Source organism: Dreissena polymorpha, chromosome 3 (assembly GCF_020536995.1).
Source record: "Dreissena polymorpha isolate Duluth1 chromosome 3, UMN_Dpol_1.0, whole genome shotgun sequence".
Lineage (NCBI taxonomy): Eukaryota > Metazoa > Mollusca > Bivalvia > Myida > Dreissenidae > Dreissena > Dreissena polymorpha.
The window spans coordinates 73,662,102-73,676,691 of NC_068357.1; the positions used below are offsets into that span (position 1 = coordinate 73,662,102).

Below are 14,590 nucleotides of genomic sequence, written 5' to 3' on the forward strand. Positions count from 1 at the left end.
ACAAAATAAAACATTCGGACTCGGAAGATACAGGAAGCATCGAGGCATTTTTTAAGGAAAGAATCATCGAAAATCGTTATAACCCAGCAGGATTCTGAGGTAATCAACATCGAACATTGTGAAAGTGAAAGAAGACAATCGGCAGCTGCCGCTCCTTCCCCTTCCAATACGGTAGCAGATCAAGATCGTCAACCCATTCATCATGAAATTGAAATCACAAAATTTATATCGTCCCCCGGCCCCAGTACAGAAATATATTTGAAAAGATTTCCCATAATTAGATCTACACCTGCAACTTAATTAAGGACTTTGACTTTAATACGTGTTAAATGTGTTTAAGAACAAAAAGGACAGAGACAAGCCTCTTTTGATGAGTGATAGACATTGAAATGAACAGTTTTTATTTTTTCCCCTAAAATGTCTCTTTGCACTCTTTTTTCCCCTTTCACCCAGCGTCCAGCGTCTTCCCCTTTCTCTAAAAAAAAACCCTGGAACCATACCTGTGAAACTTGGAATTTCACAGTAAATTTACTAAAGCGGACAAAAATTGATTTGTTTGATTTATGCATTTTGAACTTTTGGTGATAAAACTTACATAAACCACTAAATTCCAAGCATTAATACATCAGAAAATGGAGATTACAACTAAAAAAACTCCTTATTCTTAGACTAATCGTCTCTATTACTCAACACCCCAAAGTCAAATGCTCAATTTAGAATTTTTGTCCTGGATCTGGGAAAAACAAGGGCTGTTTGTAAAACATGCATGCCCCCCATATGGGCTGTCCGTTGTAGTGGCAGCCATTGTGTGAATACGTTTTTTGTCACTGTGACCTTGACCTTGGACCTAGTGACCTGAAAATCAATAGGGGTCATCTGCGAGTCACGATCAATGTACCTATGAAGTGTCATGATCCTAGGCAAAAGCGTTCTTGAGTTATCATCCGAAAATCATTTTACTATTTCGGGTCACCGTGACCTTGACCTTTGACCTTGTGACCTCAAAATCAATAGGGTTCATCTGCGAGTCATGATCAATCTACCCATGAAGTTTCATGATCCTAGGCATAAGGGTTCTTGAGTTATCATCCGAAAACCATTTTACTATTTCGGGTCACCGTGACCTTGACCTTTGACCTAGTGACCTCAAAATCAATAGGGGTCATCTGCAAGTCTTGATCAATCTACCCATGAAGTTTCATGATCCTAGGCGTATGCATTCTTGAGTTATCATCCGGAAACCATTTTACTATTTCGGGTCACCGTGACCTTGAACTTTGACCTAGTGACCTCAAAATCAATAGGGGTCATCTGCGAGTCATGATCAATCTACCCATGAAGTTTCATGATCCTAGGCGTATGCATTCTTGAGTTATCATCCGAAAACCATTTTACTATTTCGGGTCACCGTGACCTTGACCTTTGACCTAGTGACCTCAAAATCAATAGGGGTCATCTGCGAGTCATGATCAATCTACCCATGAAGTTTCATGATCCTAGGCGTATGCATTCTTGAGTTATCATCCGGAAACCATTTTACTATTTCGGGTCACCGTGACCTTTGACCTAGTGACCTCAAAATCAATAGGGGTCATCTGCAAGTCATGATCAATCTACCCATGAAGTTTCATGATCCTAGGCGTATGCGTTCTTGAGTTATCATCCGGAAACCATTTTACTATTTCGGGTCACCGTGACCTTGACCTTTGACCTAGTGACCTCAAAATCAATAGGGGTCATCTGCGAGTCATGATCAATCTACCTATGAAGTTTCATGATCCTAGGCGTATGCGTTCTTGAGTTATCATCCGACAACCACCTGGTGGACGGACCGACATACCGACCGACCGACCGACATGAGCAAAGCAATATACGCCCTTTTCTTCGAAGGGGGGCATAAAAATATGTTTTATATTAGCAATTTGACCTGAAACAGGTATACAATCAGCAAAAAAAGCCTTGATAAACTCTAACATGGCAGAATGAACAAAACGTTCATCAAAAGCTATATAGGACACTTCCCATCACAAAGTGCAGAAAAAAAGCTACAAACAAGAGCTGTCTCCATAGGATGACTAATGCCCCCTATAAACGCTTGATAGAAGTTTTGAGCTTTTTTCGAAACCTAAACGCAGATTTCAAAACCTAAACGCGGACCCTAAGTTCAAGATCAAGGTCACAGGGGTCAAAATTTGTGTGCGCATGGGAAGGCCTTGTCCATATACACATGCATGCCGAATATGAAATTGCTATCTGAAGCGACATAGGAGTTATGAGCATTTTTCGAAACCTAAACGCAGTGTGATGGACGGACAGACGGACGGACAGTCCGAGCACTATATGCCACCCTACCGAGGCATAAAAAATCAAAAGCTGATAACAATACCGTATTAAAGACACTTTGCATACATGATAACAAAATAACAACAACTTGCTTACTATTGAAGAAGGCACTTAACCAACACGTACATCTGAATTAGATAAACAAATCTAAGACTTACAGTTTTGTTGTGACGGATACTAGACTCACTGTGCAGAGTGGAGCCTTGCTTCAAAGTCTTCAGCTGTTGTAGTTTTGTCAATTTAATTGTTTCTCAAAACACCACTCACAATATGCCGCAGTAATAAGACTCAGTTTGAAACAGTCTTGGGCTGTTACTTTACACAGTTTAGAGCTGCAACTAGATACACACTGTTAAAAGCTATAACTTAACACAATTTGGAAGAGTTCTTTTAGCGTTTTGAGTTGTCATGAGATGAAATGAGATGAGATGAAATGACACAGTTTGGAGTTGTTTATGTCTTGATATATCTAAGAGCTGTTACAAGCTTAAACTTGACAGTTTGCAGTTACTAGTATTATGAGCTGAAACTTGACACAGTTTGGTGTTGTTAAGGGCATGAAATCGGCACAGTTGCAGATGTTGTATTTGTTGGACAGTATAAGTCTTACTTGACTTGTATGCCAGACGATTCAACGCCATCACCCCATGATACTAACTTCAAGAGAAAGCCTGATCATCTAGTTTGCCACAAGTCCTATTAAGATGATTGTTCAGTCATTTTCAGCAATTTGCATGTGACTTTCAATCACCAAATACTCCTTCAGTTCTGCAGGCAATGGCAATTCATCACATATTTCAGGTGAGAATCTTTTTATGCAATTTCTGATTTTTATCCTGCAGATATGCTTCAAATCTGATGGGTTAAAAAGATGCTTGGTTAACCAGGTAATATATTCTTTTGATTTTTCATTGCTACATGATACAAGAGACAAAATTTTTTTCAACAGAAATGAAGCTGATAACGTTCTGTATATACAGGAATTAGAATGCACGTAGTCCGTGTTCAGAACCAACTGAACAATGGGTACATAATTCTCATGGACAGTGAATGATTTAAAATTCATTTCTAAGTCACTGTTATCACAAACAAACGTGACACTACTGGAAATAAGCGACTTTAGTTTCTCACATTCAACATTGCCTCTGAAAAAGGTCCCACTAGCCATAGACAATCTCAAGGGGTCTGTCCCCTTCCACTGAGCAGATCCCCCTTCCTCTTCCAACTGCCTTGAACCTGGAAGCCTATTTGGGGGTTTGCACCATACTCCAACAGCATATCAATACTTGGCAAATCTACATATTCCACTGCCTTCAACAAAGAAGTGCATGTTAAGACAGTGGATATCTCACAATAGCTGCCTGCCTTATCAAGATTCACGCCTTTGCGAAGAAGAGACTCAATGAGACCATGTTTCCGAAGAATCACTGCCCACAGCAACGGTGTCACTGTTATATCTGAATACCTGCGGTAAGTGACTCGACACTGTTTGTTAAGTCTTCGAACATCAAGTTTTTCAGCAATTCATTGACGGTGCTCACATCACCATCTGTTATACTGGCCATCAGGCTTTTAAGGTTTGTCACTGTCCCATCACTTTTCAATGCCTGATTACACTTGTTTCCATATTGTCCTTTGCCAGCAACTTTAAAACGTATGACTGTACTTAGGCTAGCCCTGAAAATAAACATAACACAATCATTTTAAAGATGAATTTAAATGCTAGCCTGAAAATAAACATAACATATTTTAAAGATGAATTTAAAAGTCTTGTTTTGAGAATTGAGAATTTTTTAAGTGTCACAAAATGTCTTTAACTGAATTGAATTTTAGCATAAAAGCAGCTAGCTGCGAGTTAACAAATAATAGGGTGCTTAGAAGGTTTGTTTGCCGGGGATACTTATGGGGGATATCTTCAAAATAAAATATGTCAGAGTCTGTCTCACTATTATTATTGAATTTGCATTTTGATTGCATGAAACAGGTGAAATAAACAAAAACAATGTGTATTAGTAGCAATCATCAGCTGCAGGCATAATACATGAGCGCGTGACAAAGTCATTTGATCTTTATCGCTAATTAACTGTTAAAAACAACATTACGCCGGCGAGTGTTTTTATAAAAAGGGGACATTAGGATTAGTGATCATCTATAAAGGCAACACATGTACAATGAATTGCAACATTTGTAACAAACTTAAGGCATTAATGAAAGAGGATTTATTCATGTTTGAATTTTGTATGAGGTTGTTTGAATAAAAATGCTGTTTTTGTGATGTTTGCGTGAGAATAAATTTTTACATTTTGGCGTCTTTTTCTTTGGATGAGAATAGAGAAGTTACCGGTTTATGACAGCGAATCCGCTTTTTATACTTGTTCGGAGGTGACGTCAATGGCACGTGACAAGCTTTCTTTACTGAATGAACGAGAAGCACTATTCAATCTTAAGTTAAGTTAATAATGTTATTATGCTGAGTTATCGGCAATAAGCCTTTTTTTACACTGTATGCAAACGACTCGGTGCGGTAACGACGTAGCAATACTACCAACTGACCGACCATCTAAAAACTGTGATCCGAAAACAACCAACGGTCACCTGTGGACAACAGCCACTTTGGTCATTTCCCTTGACTGACAGCTGTTCGAAGTTTTGACTGTACATGGTTATTTACCCAATTACGCAAATGTTATGGTCTGTTGTCCTCAGGCATGCGTCTCCCAGGTTTTATGACCTTAATCCATTTGCAAAAATCCATGATCGAAGTGTTACAAGATAAGGGAATACAGTGCCAAAATCGGTTAAAATAAGGCTGTAAAGTAAACTGTCCAAAAAATTTAAAGTCATTAATGATAGACGAAAACGAGCATGTCATAAAATTAAGTCATGAAAAATAATTATTTGGGCCAAAAAAGGGGTTGTCTGAAATCTTAAGTGTAATTACGGTATCTGGTAAAAGGACCCATTTCACAAGCTAAATAGCATATAATTTTCCCAAATTATTTTTTTTTCCGTACATTCCTAAATAAATTGTCAAACACAAACACTTGAACTGGGGAACAAGTTTAAAATAAAATGAAATTTTTGGTTTTTTTCTTTGTTTTGCAACACGGTCTGATCTTCTTATTTGGAGCAAAAAGTATCTGTTTTAAAAAGCAACAAGAGATGTGTTTGTCAGAAACACAATGCCCCCTATTGCGCCGCTTTGAAACCATAAATTTGACCTTTGACCTTGTAGGATGACCTTGACCTTTCACCACTCAGAACGTGCAGCTTCATGAGATACATATGCATGCCAAATATCAAGTTGCTTTCTTCAATATTAAACAAGAGATGTGTTTGTCAGAAACACAATCCCCCCTATTGAGCCGCTTTGAAGTCATAAATTTGACTTTTGACCTTGAAGGATGACCTTGACCTTTCACCACTCAAAATGTGCAGCTCCATGAGATACACATGCATGCCAAATATCAAGTTGCTATCTTCAATATTGCAAAAGTTGTTGCAAAACTTCAACCTTGGTTAAAGTTTTGTGACACACACATACAATGACTGACTCACTGACTGACACAATGACAGACAGACAGACAGGCCAAAAACAATATAACCCTGATCTTTTGATCCGGGGGCATAAAAAGTTATGACCAAACTTTAACGAAGGTTAAAGTTTTAGGAAAGAAAAAAAATATATTTGACCTTTGACCTTGAAGGATGGTCTTGACCTTGACTTTTCACATCTCAAAATGTGCAGCTCTGTGAGATACACATGCATGCCAAATATGGAGTTGCTATCTTCAATAATGCAAAAGTTATCAAACTTAAACCAAGGTTAAAGTTTTGGGACACACACAATGAATAAATGACAGACAGACAGGCCAAAAACAATATACCCCCGATCTTTCAATCAGAGGGCAGGGATCAACAAATTTTTTTTCAGCAACTTGCCCTGCAGGGCAAGTAGCTAAGAATTTCCACTTGCCCTGCTGAAATATGTACTTGCCCTGCAATTTATTGAAAAAAAAATCAGTAACTCATATGTTTAATTGTGATTTTCTATTGATTATAAAATAGAACCGTTAGCGTTAACTCATGAGCTTCAATAAAGTTAATAAACTGTTTTAACACACTTTTAACTCGTTTTTTTCATTTAGCGCAGTGTGCAATAATCAACATCTGGTAAATTTTTAATCGCCGATTAAATGTTGTTTTGTTTGGCAAATTCTTTTTTAAACTTGATATTTTAATTTTTTCGACCAGAAATGCCACTTGCGCTGCAGGATGAGCGCTGCCGGACGAGCGCTGCCGAAATATTCACTCGTCCGGAGCCGATTTCTACTCGTAATTACATGCAGGCGAGTGGATTTGTCGATCCTTGGGGGGCATAAAAAGTAAGAACATTACACCATATTGAAGAAATGTGTGTAAGCAGGGGGATTTTTTAAGGGGAAGGGGTCTATATAAGGCCCTATGTAAAGGAGAAATAAGCCCTCATACAGACAAGATAAACATTCTGCCCAAGTTTCATCAAGATTGAACAATAAATGTGGCCTCTATATAAGTTATATGACTTTTCTAAGATTTAATCAAGTGACCTAATTTTTGGCTACACCAGACCCATATTCAAACTTTCGACTAGATATTGCAAAGATTAACATTCTGATAGTTTCTTCAAGATTAATGAGGCTTCTAGACTGATTGCCAAGATTTTTAGATTTAACATGGTGACCTAGATTTTGGACATATGTGACCCAAATTTACACTCTTCTTAGATCAAAGGTGTGATTGAGGTGAAGTCCGATCGAGGGGAGGAAAATTCTGTCGACTGATTTTGACTACTGGGTATGCAAATTGTGTGCAGAACGCAATTATAAACCTTAAAACAGACATTTAAATAAGCACTTTCTTAAATTTCATTACAAGATTTATTTATGGAAACCTTTTTAACTTCACATTTAACATATTAGATCAGGGGTCTCGATCTGCAATTTTTGGGGCCGAAATTTGGCCCCATTCCTCCTGTCAAAAAGTATTTATTTTTCCCCCATTTCAGACGAAATTTCCCCCACTGATCGAAAAAAATAATAATATTGCTGTGTAACCTTTCCACGCACCTGCTTTAACTGGTACCCGTTTCTGATTCAATTACAACAGGTGGTTTAAAATACAGCCTAAACACAAATAGCCGAAAGGCCAGTGATTATTTGGAAGCCAAAGCTTATATTTGGATACATTTGGTCTTTTTTTTTTGCCATGTCATCAAAATCATATCGAAAGAAAATTACAAAAACCATTTTTAATTCATGCAAAAAAATTGACATGTTATTGAACAAGAAAACGCTTAGTCAGATTCAAAGTACTGGCAATGAAATCAACGACGAGACAGAAATTAGCAAAACCAATGAAAATCAACAGTGTTGGTGCCTCATCGTTGTTACCGCTTCCGAAATGAAATGAAAACGAAGAGACATTGTCATGTACTTAAGGTGACAGCCAAAATATTATCGAATCTTTGCTGTCATTACCCCACCCACCATGTAATGAATCAAAATGTTTTTAAGTTTTAAAATGTATTGACAGTAAGAAGATAATACAAACCAATAAATGGTGTAAAAGATATATACGTTGTATTCTTATATCAATTGGTGGAAAATCCCCCTTTTTAATCAAACAACGCTAATTTCCCCCCACCCGAGGGTACAGGTACTGCTCCCCCAGACCAGGCCAGGACCCCTGTAGATAAATAAAGTAAACATTATTAATTACGATCAAAAACAATATGTGCTCCGATCCCTGTTAGCAACGACGTCGACACTGTTACAGTGTTCAACTAACAACACTATTCCACAGGCTGCGTACAGAACTCCAGATAAGGTTTTGTGAAATTCTTAAATTACTACCAGATTTTCAAAAAGAATTCTTAACTCTGAAATGTTATTCTTAAAGGGGCCTTTTCACAGATTTTGGCATTTTTTAACTTATTCATTAAATGCTTTATATTGATAAATGTAAACATTGGATCGTAAAAGCTCCAGTAAAAAATCAAGAATAAAATTAAAAAAAGGAAAAGAACATTGCCCGGAGCAGGTTTCGAACCAGTGACCCCTGGAGTCCTGCCAGAGTCCTGAAGTAAAAAACGCTTTAGCCTACTGAGCTATTCCGCCGAGTACACATACTTGACGTATTTTATACCTTATATAAGCAATCTTCGTAGTTTCACAAAATTTAACGACAAAAACAGAACTCTCCAAATCATTCAATCGTTTCGCGTTGCAACGCTTTATAATTTTTAGGTTTTAAAATCGTCAAAAGATGCATATAATGGCTATATTAGACCATGGTTAATGTTCAGTATTACTGTTTCCTCACAAATATCATAACTAAAACGAAAATTTGCGAATCTGAAACAACTTTTTTCAATTTTGTCAATTTACCAAAGCGTGAAAAGATCCCTTTAACGTTACTACTAAGTTTTGGAAAATAATTCTTATTTTTTCTAAATGACCTAAAAATAAATAATAATGGTTATTTTCATGCAAAAAAAAATCAAAATAAACATACTAGCAACTTTATTTATACGAGTTCAACAGTGTCTTTTCAGTATTATACAATTTTATTTTTCCAATACCTTCATATGCCCAAACTGTGTTTAGATTGCATGCCTTAGATGAAATTTTACATATTTCACATTTAAAACGGGTCTCCCCTTCAATCTTTTCAACGTTTAAATACGGGACTTGTCCCTTCCACTCGTTCAATCTTTTTTTGTGTGTTTTAGTTTGGACCCGTCGTGTCGCATTTTTGTTTAGCTTTTTCCGACTGTGTCGGAAACTGAACATACAACATCGTATAAGATCTTTTCTATAATGTCTTTCTAAACATTTAACTTAGGCTCACTTTGCGTACAATATGTTAAAAGCGTGTTTTTGGACGCTTTGCAGTTTTTTAGGACGCTCTCTGGGCGCTGCCATTGTTTTTTGACAGATAGACTGTATACGCCGCTTTTATTGGAAAAAATGCGCTTTGTTTAACAAACCCGATAAACATTCTATATAAGCACCGCAAAGATCTTTAATACGCGAAAAGAACTCAATAAAAATCGATACGAACCGATGTAAAAATGATATTCGTAACTTGATTTTGTATTTCTTAATGGTACAAGATTTTAAAATAAATACGTAACGAACTTGAAAATAATTCGTAATTACGAAAATACGACCCTTATCTGGAGCTCTGGCGTAGTTAAATATTTTTTACATGGACAGTCGATTTTTCGTAGCCGTTCGGAAATTGGTTTAGCTTTCTGCTTTATATCCACTGTTGTTTCTATTCCCATCAGAAGTTGTTTTTCAATAATTTGTCAATCCGAGAATTTTTTAGATTCCTTGGTTCAGCAGTGTTTTTTTCACCATTTTGGGAATGGGGCCGGGTCCCTTTGGATTGGAAAAATTCGGGGCGTTTTGACTAAAATTGGGAAATTAGTGTTGTTGTTGTTTTGCTAACAAATGCTTCAAAATTGAGGATACAAGTGTGTGCAGTCAGGGTTTTTTTTTACTAAGAAAGTGACGCCGATATTCGGCGTCTTCCCCTATCAGAATTTTTCCCCTAAAAATACCATTTCCCCTCCAAAAATATAATTTTTCACCAAAATATAATATTTTACCCTCAAAGAAATGTTTTTTTTCTTGTGGGAAGTCGACACTTATCCAATTTGTACCATGTTCAACGATCTCGCTCTCTCTCTCTCTCTCCCGACGAACACTCAAATCTCGGAATCCCAGTGATTCTATATATAGCTCTTAAATTACGTCATAGAAACCGGACAACTAATCGTATTAATCATGTGACTATTTTACTGGATTCCGGTCTTGCGCGAGAAGGGTGTTTCGTCAATTAATTACCGGAAACCAGTCGAATTTTCTTCCGGGTTATGTGAAAGCCAAGATATAAACGTTAAAACAATAAAAAGTCTCAAAATTGGCGTTCATACACGAACAAAATAAAACATTCGGACTCGTAAAATATTAATTGCGTTGGTGCATTTTTTAAGAATGAATCATCAAAAACCGTTGAAACCCAGCAGGATTCGGAGGTACATGTATTCAACATCGATTAATACTGTCGGATGATTGTGAAAGTGAAAGTAGACAATCGGCAGCTGCCGCACCTTTCCCTTCCAATACTGTAGCAGATCTAGATCGTCAACCCATTCATCATGAAATTGAAATCATAATATTGACATCATTCACCAGTTGAAAACATTTCCCATTATTAGATCTACACCTGCAACTTTATTTAGGACTTTGACTTTAATATCATACTTGCTCATTTGTTTAAGAACAAAAAGGTCTCAGAGACATGCCTCTTTTTCTAAAAAAAACACCTGAAGTCTGTAGGTGAGTTATAGACATTGAAATGAACAGTTTTTATTTTTTTCCCCGAATATGTCTCTTTCGCGCTCGATTTTCCCCTTTTACCCAGCGTCCAGTGTCTTCCCCTTTTTCTAAAAAAAAAACCCTGGCAGTATTATATTTTTATATTTACTATGGTTGATCTTATATGGATGGGAGATGAAAAAACAAGGGCTGTTTGTAAAACATGCATGCCCCCCATATGGGCTGTCCGTTGTAGTGGCAGCCATTGTGTGAATACGTTTTTTGTCACTGTGACCTTGACCTTTGACCTAGTGACCTGAAAATCAATAGGGGTCATCTGTGAATGTACCTATGAAGTGTCATGATCCTAGGCAAAAGCGTTCTTGAGTTATCATCCGAAAATCATTTTACTATTTCGGGTCACCGTGACCTTGATCTTTGACCTTGTGACCTCAAAATCAATAGGGGTCATCTGCGAGTCATGATCAATCTACCTGTGAAGTTTCATGATCCTAGGCATATGCGTTCTTGAGTTATCATCCGAAAACCATTTTACTATTTCGGGTCACCATGACCTTGACCTTTGACCTAGTGACCTCAAAATCAATAGGGATCATCTGCGAGTCATGATCAATCTACCCATGAAGTTTCATGATCCTAGGCGTATGCATTCTTGAGTTATCATCCGGAAACCATTTTACTATTTCGGGTCACCGTGACCTTGACCTTTGACCTAGTGACCTCAAAATCAATAGGGGTCATCAGCGAGTCATGATCAATCTACCCATGAAGTTTCATGATCCTAGGCGTATGCGTTCTTGAGTTATCATTCAAAAACCATTTTACTATTTCTGGTCACCGTGACCTTGACCTTTGACCTCAAAATCAATAGGGGTCATCTGCGAGTCATGATCAATGTACCTATGAAGTTTCATGATCCTAGGCCCAAGCGTTCTTGAGTTATCGTCTGACAACCACCTGGTGGACGGACTGACCGACCGACAGACCGACATGAGCAAAGCAATATACTCCCTCTTCTTCGAAGGGGGGGGGGGGGGGGGGATAAATATTGAGATAAAAAAAAATATTTTTTTTTGGAAACCTTCCATTGGGAATTTTTAGCTCCCATTTAGGAAAAATATATACTTTTTTCCATTGGGAATGGGTCCGGTTACCGGACCAGATTTTGAATGAAAAAAAACACTGTTCAGTACTCTTCATTTTTCGCTTCACAATGTCGCCATTTGCACACAAATCAGCAAAGAATTACCAAACTAATTTTAAAAGACTTACTTTTATTGGAATATTGAGAAACGACAGCCTATGATATCGCTCGTTAAAAATGCTTAGGTAGAATCTACCAGTGTAATATGCGGAGAGGTTTTGCAAGCCACTGATATTTCGAGCCATTTATGAAAAACGCCCACGGAATCGAATACGAATTTTCCCGAAGCTCAGAAATGATCCCCCAACAACCTGATCCCCAGAAATCAGCAGAAAAAAATCACACCCCTGTTAAATATTGTCAAGACTATCATTCTGTCCAAGTTTCATCAGGATTGAGTAATAAATGTTGCCTCCGAAATGGTTACAACTTCAAGGTTTTTGTAAAATCTGACCTGGTGACTTATTTTTAAACCAATACGACAGCGATTCAAAATTTGCCTTGATATTTTCAAGATTTTTTTTTAACAATAGTTTTAACAAGATTTCGTTAAAAATGTGGTCTCTAGAGTGGTAACAGAGGTTTTCCTGGTATTTAAAAAAGGATGTAAAACGAACCGGATCCTTAACCAAACAGACCTGATGCCAAACCGAAATTGTTCAAAAAACATATTTTATTTAATAAACATCTTACGAGGTATATAACTATAATTTACATGATTTTGTTCTCCTATTTGAATAACTAAGAATTCTATATAATAAGTTTTTCCCAAATCAGTGGACTTTTCCTGCAAGTTGCATTGTTTCCCCCAAATGGCCAGGAAAAGGCATGATGCGTTCACATTTGTTAAAAAAAATCCTATTTGGTCCATTATTCTGATAAAAAAATTCTCAAATTTGTTATTTTATCTATAAAAAAATCCAAAATTTGACCAGATTCTGTTTCCCAAAATGGCTAGGAACACCCCTAGGAAAGAAGGTTTTTTCCAAAGTTTTTACCTGGCAACCTTGTTCTTTGGACCCATGCGCACCAGCCTAAATATTGTCAAGAAAAATACTCTTATCAAGTTTCTTCAAGATAAATGTAATTTAATGTAGTCTCTAGCCTCTACATGTGAAAACATGTACGTTCATTGTTTTAATCATTATCAAGTCAGTGCAATTCTATGGCAAGTGTTGATCAATTAAACAGCAGTTAACATTGTGTTTCACTAACCCGACAGTAAGCTATAATGCTCAAGTTTAAACAATTTAACAGTAAAACGTATATGCTTACAAATTGCATTTAATAATTCCACCCAATTTCTATAAAAAAAACTATTATTTTTCAAATTGAGGGATTGATAGTTCCGCCTGCTTTTGAATTTATAGAATAAACACTATAATGGTTTCATAGTATAACAAATAAATTCAAAACATAAGACAAACATCTTTATTGGCGCGAAACGTACCAGGGCGAATGATCCTAGGTTCCATTGGATGTACGATTTCGTTGAAAATTAGTGTTTCTTACTTCAAACAGCAAGGGCCATTCATTTAAACTAACAGCATATTTGTGCGTTTGGTTCAATGGCAATCTTAGAATATCGAAGAAAAATAACGCGTTTTCTGCGAGAAAAACTGCGAATTTTTAAGTAACCATTCAAATTTATCTTACCCTGATGAAAAATAATTAACAACAAGAAAAGGCTAACAACAACCTTAGTATCGCTAACAAAAACCAAATACCCCGAAGCGGTTTCCCCCAAACCGATAATCATTGCAAACACAAAATCTGGGAGGATTTTTGTATACGATTAAATTCTATAGGTGGATATAAAATGCAGCCTTAAGCGCAACTAATGTGATCATGTAGCAACGAAGCTACAAGTAAATGTGATTAATATAAGAAACATATTAGTATATACAATAGCAGAATAATTTTAAGTGTTCTTATGTGTTCATGTTATAATTAATGTCTCGCAAAATATTATTTAAAATAAAAAGAATCTATAAGAGAAAAAAGGTTCAACAAAACGTTCATTTACAAAGAATGGTTTACAGTAAAAGATGTAAACGAAAATACATAATTTAACGAACTAAAATCATAAATAATTTGAATCGACCAGATTAGATTACGAAAAGATTACTTCTCCAGTACATCAGTGGGATGTCTGCTTTAGCCCGTCCTGTGAAAGCTTTTGCTTGAGAATATAATACAGGACCCCCCCCTCCCAAATACCATCACGCCTCCAACTCCATCTGTGGCAGACATATCTCCAACTCGAGATTCGCTGATGACATTGCATCATGGGTTGAACCAGCAGCGACCTCCAATAACCCAATCAGCACGGAAAAGTCGAAGATCATGGTGAATAGCACGACCCACACAAGCGCAGACATCGCTACGATCTGCGAGAAGCTTGAAGAGGTAACCATCTTCAAATGTGAGTAAATGTGTCTGTCCAAGGATGGTACCAAGTCCGCTAAGTTCAGAATAAGAATTGCCATGGCGACCACAGTCATGGCGGACTGAGCATGTTGTGGACAAGCAGCTCCACCAGTGTCCTCTGCAAGTACAGGCTCTACAAGTTTCTCATAGTATCCCACCTACTGTACGGCTTCAGATCTGTACGCTTCACGCGAATACAGAACGCAGGATACAGGCCTTTGAACACAAGTGTCACCACAGCCTGCTTCTCCTACATGGAGAACAAGACCAACGGGTACGTCTG

General features: G+C 37.2%; 1 long non-coding RNA gene across 2 annotated transcripts; it reads right to left on the reverse strand.

Annotated features, from left to right (window-relative positions):
• Nucleotides 1-744: 744 nt before the first annotated feature.
• On the reverse strand, nucleotides 745-11,738 carry LOC127874760 (uncharacterized). 2 transcript variants are annotated; one of them, XR_008047078.1, is made up of 3 exons: nucleotides 11,352-11,738; nucleotides 1,146-1,762; nucleotides 745-1,000 (listed from the first exon to the last, which is right to left on the reverse strand). It is a non-coding gene; the product is annotated as an uncharacterized LOC127874760 (long non-coding RNA). The 2 variants fall into 2 exon arrangements; XR_008047079.1 differs by lacking the exon at nucleotides 745-1,000 and adding an exon at nucleotides 1,051-1,137 and having other exon boundaries at nucleotides 1,283-1,762.
• Between the last annotated feature and the right edge of the window lie 2,852 nt (nucleotides 11,739-14,590).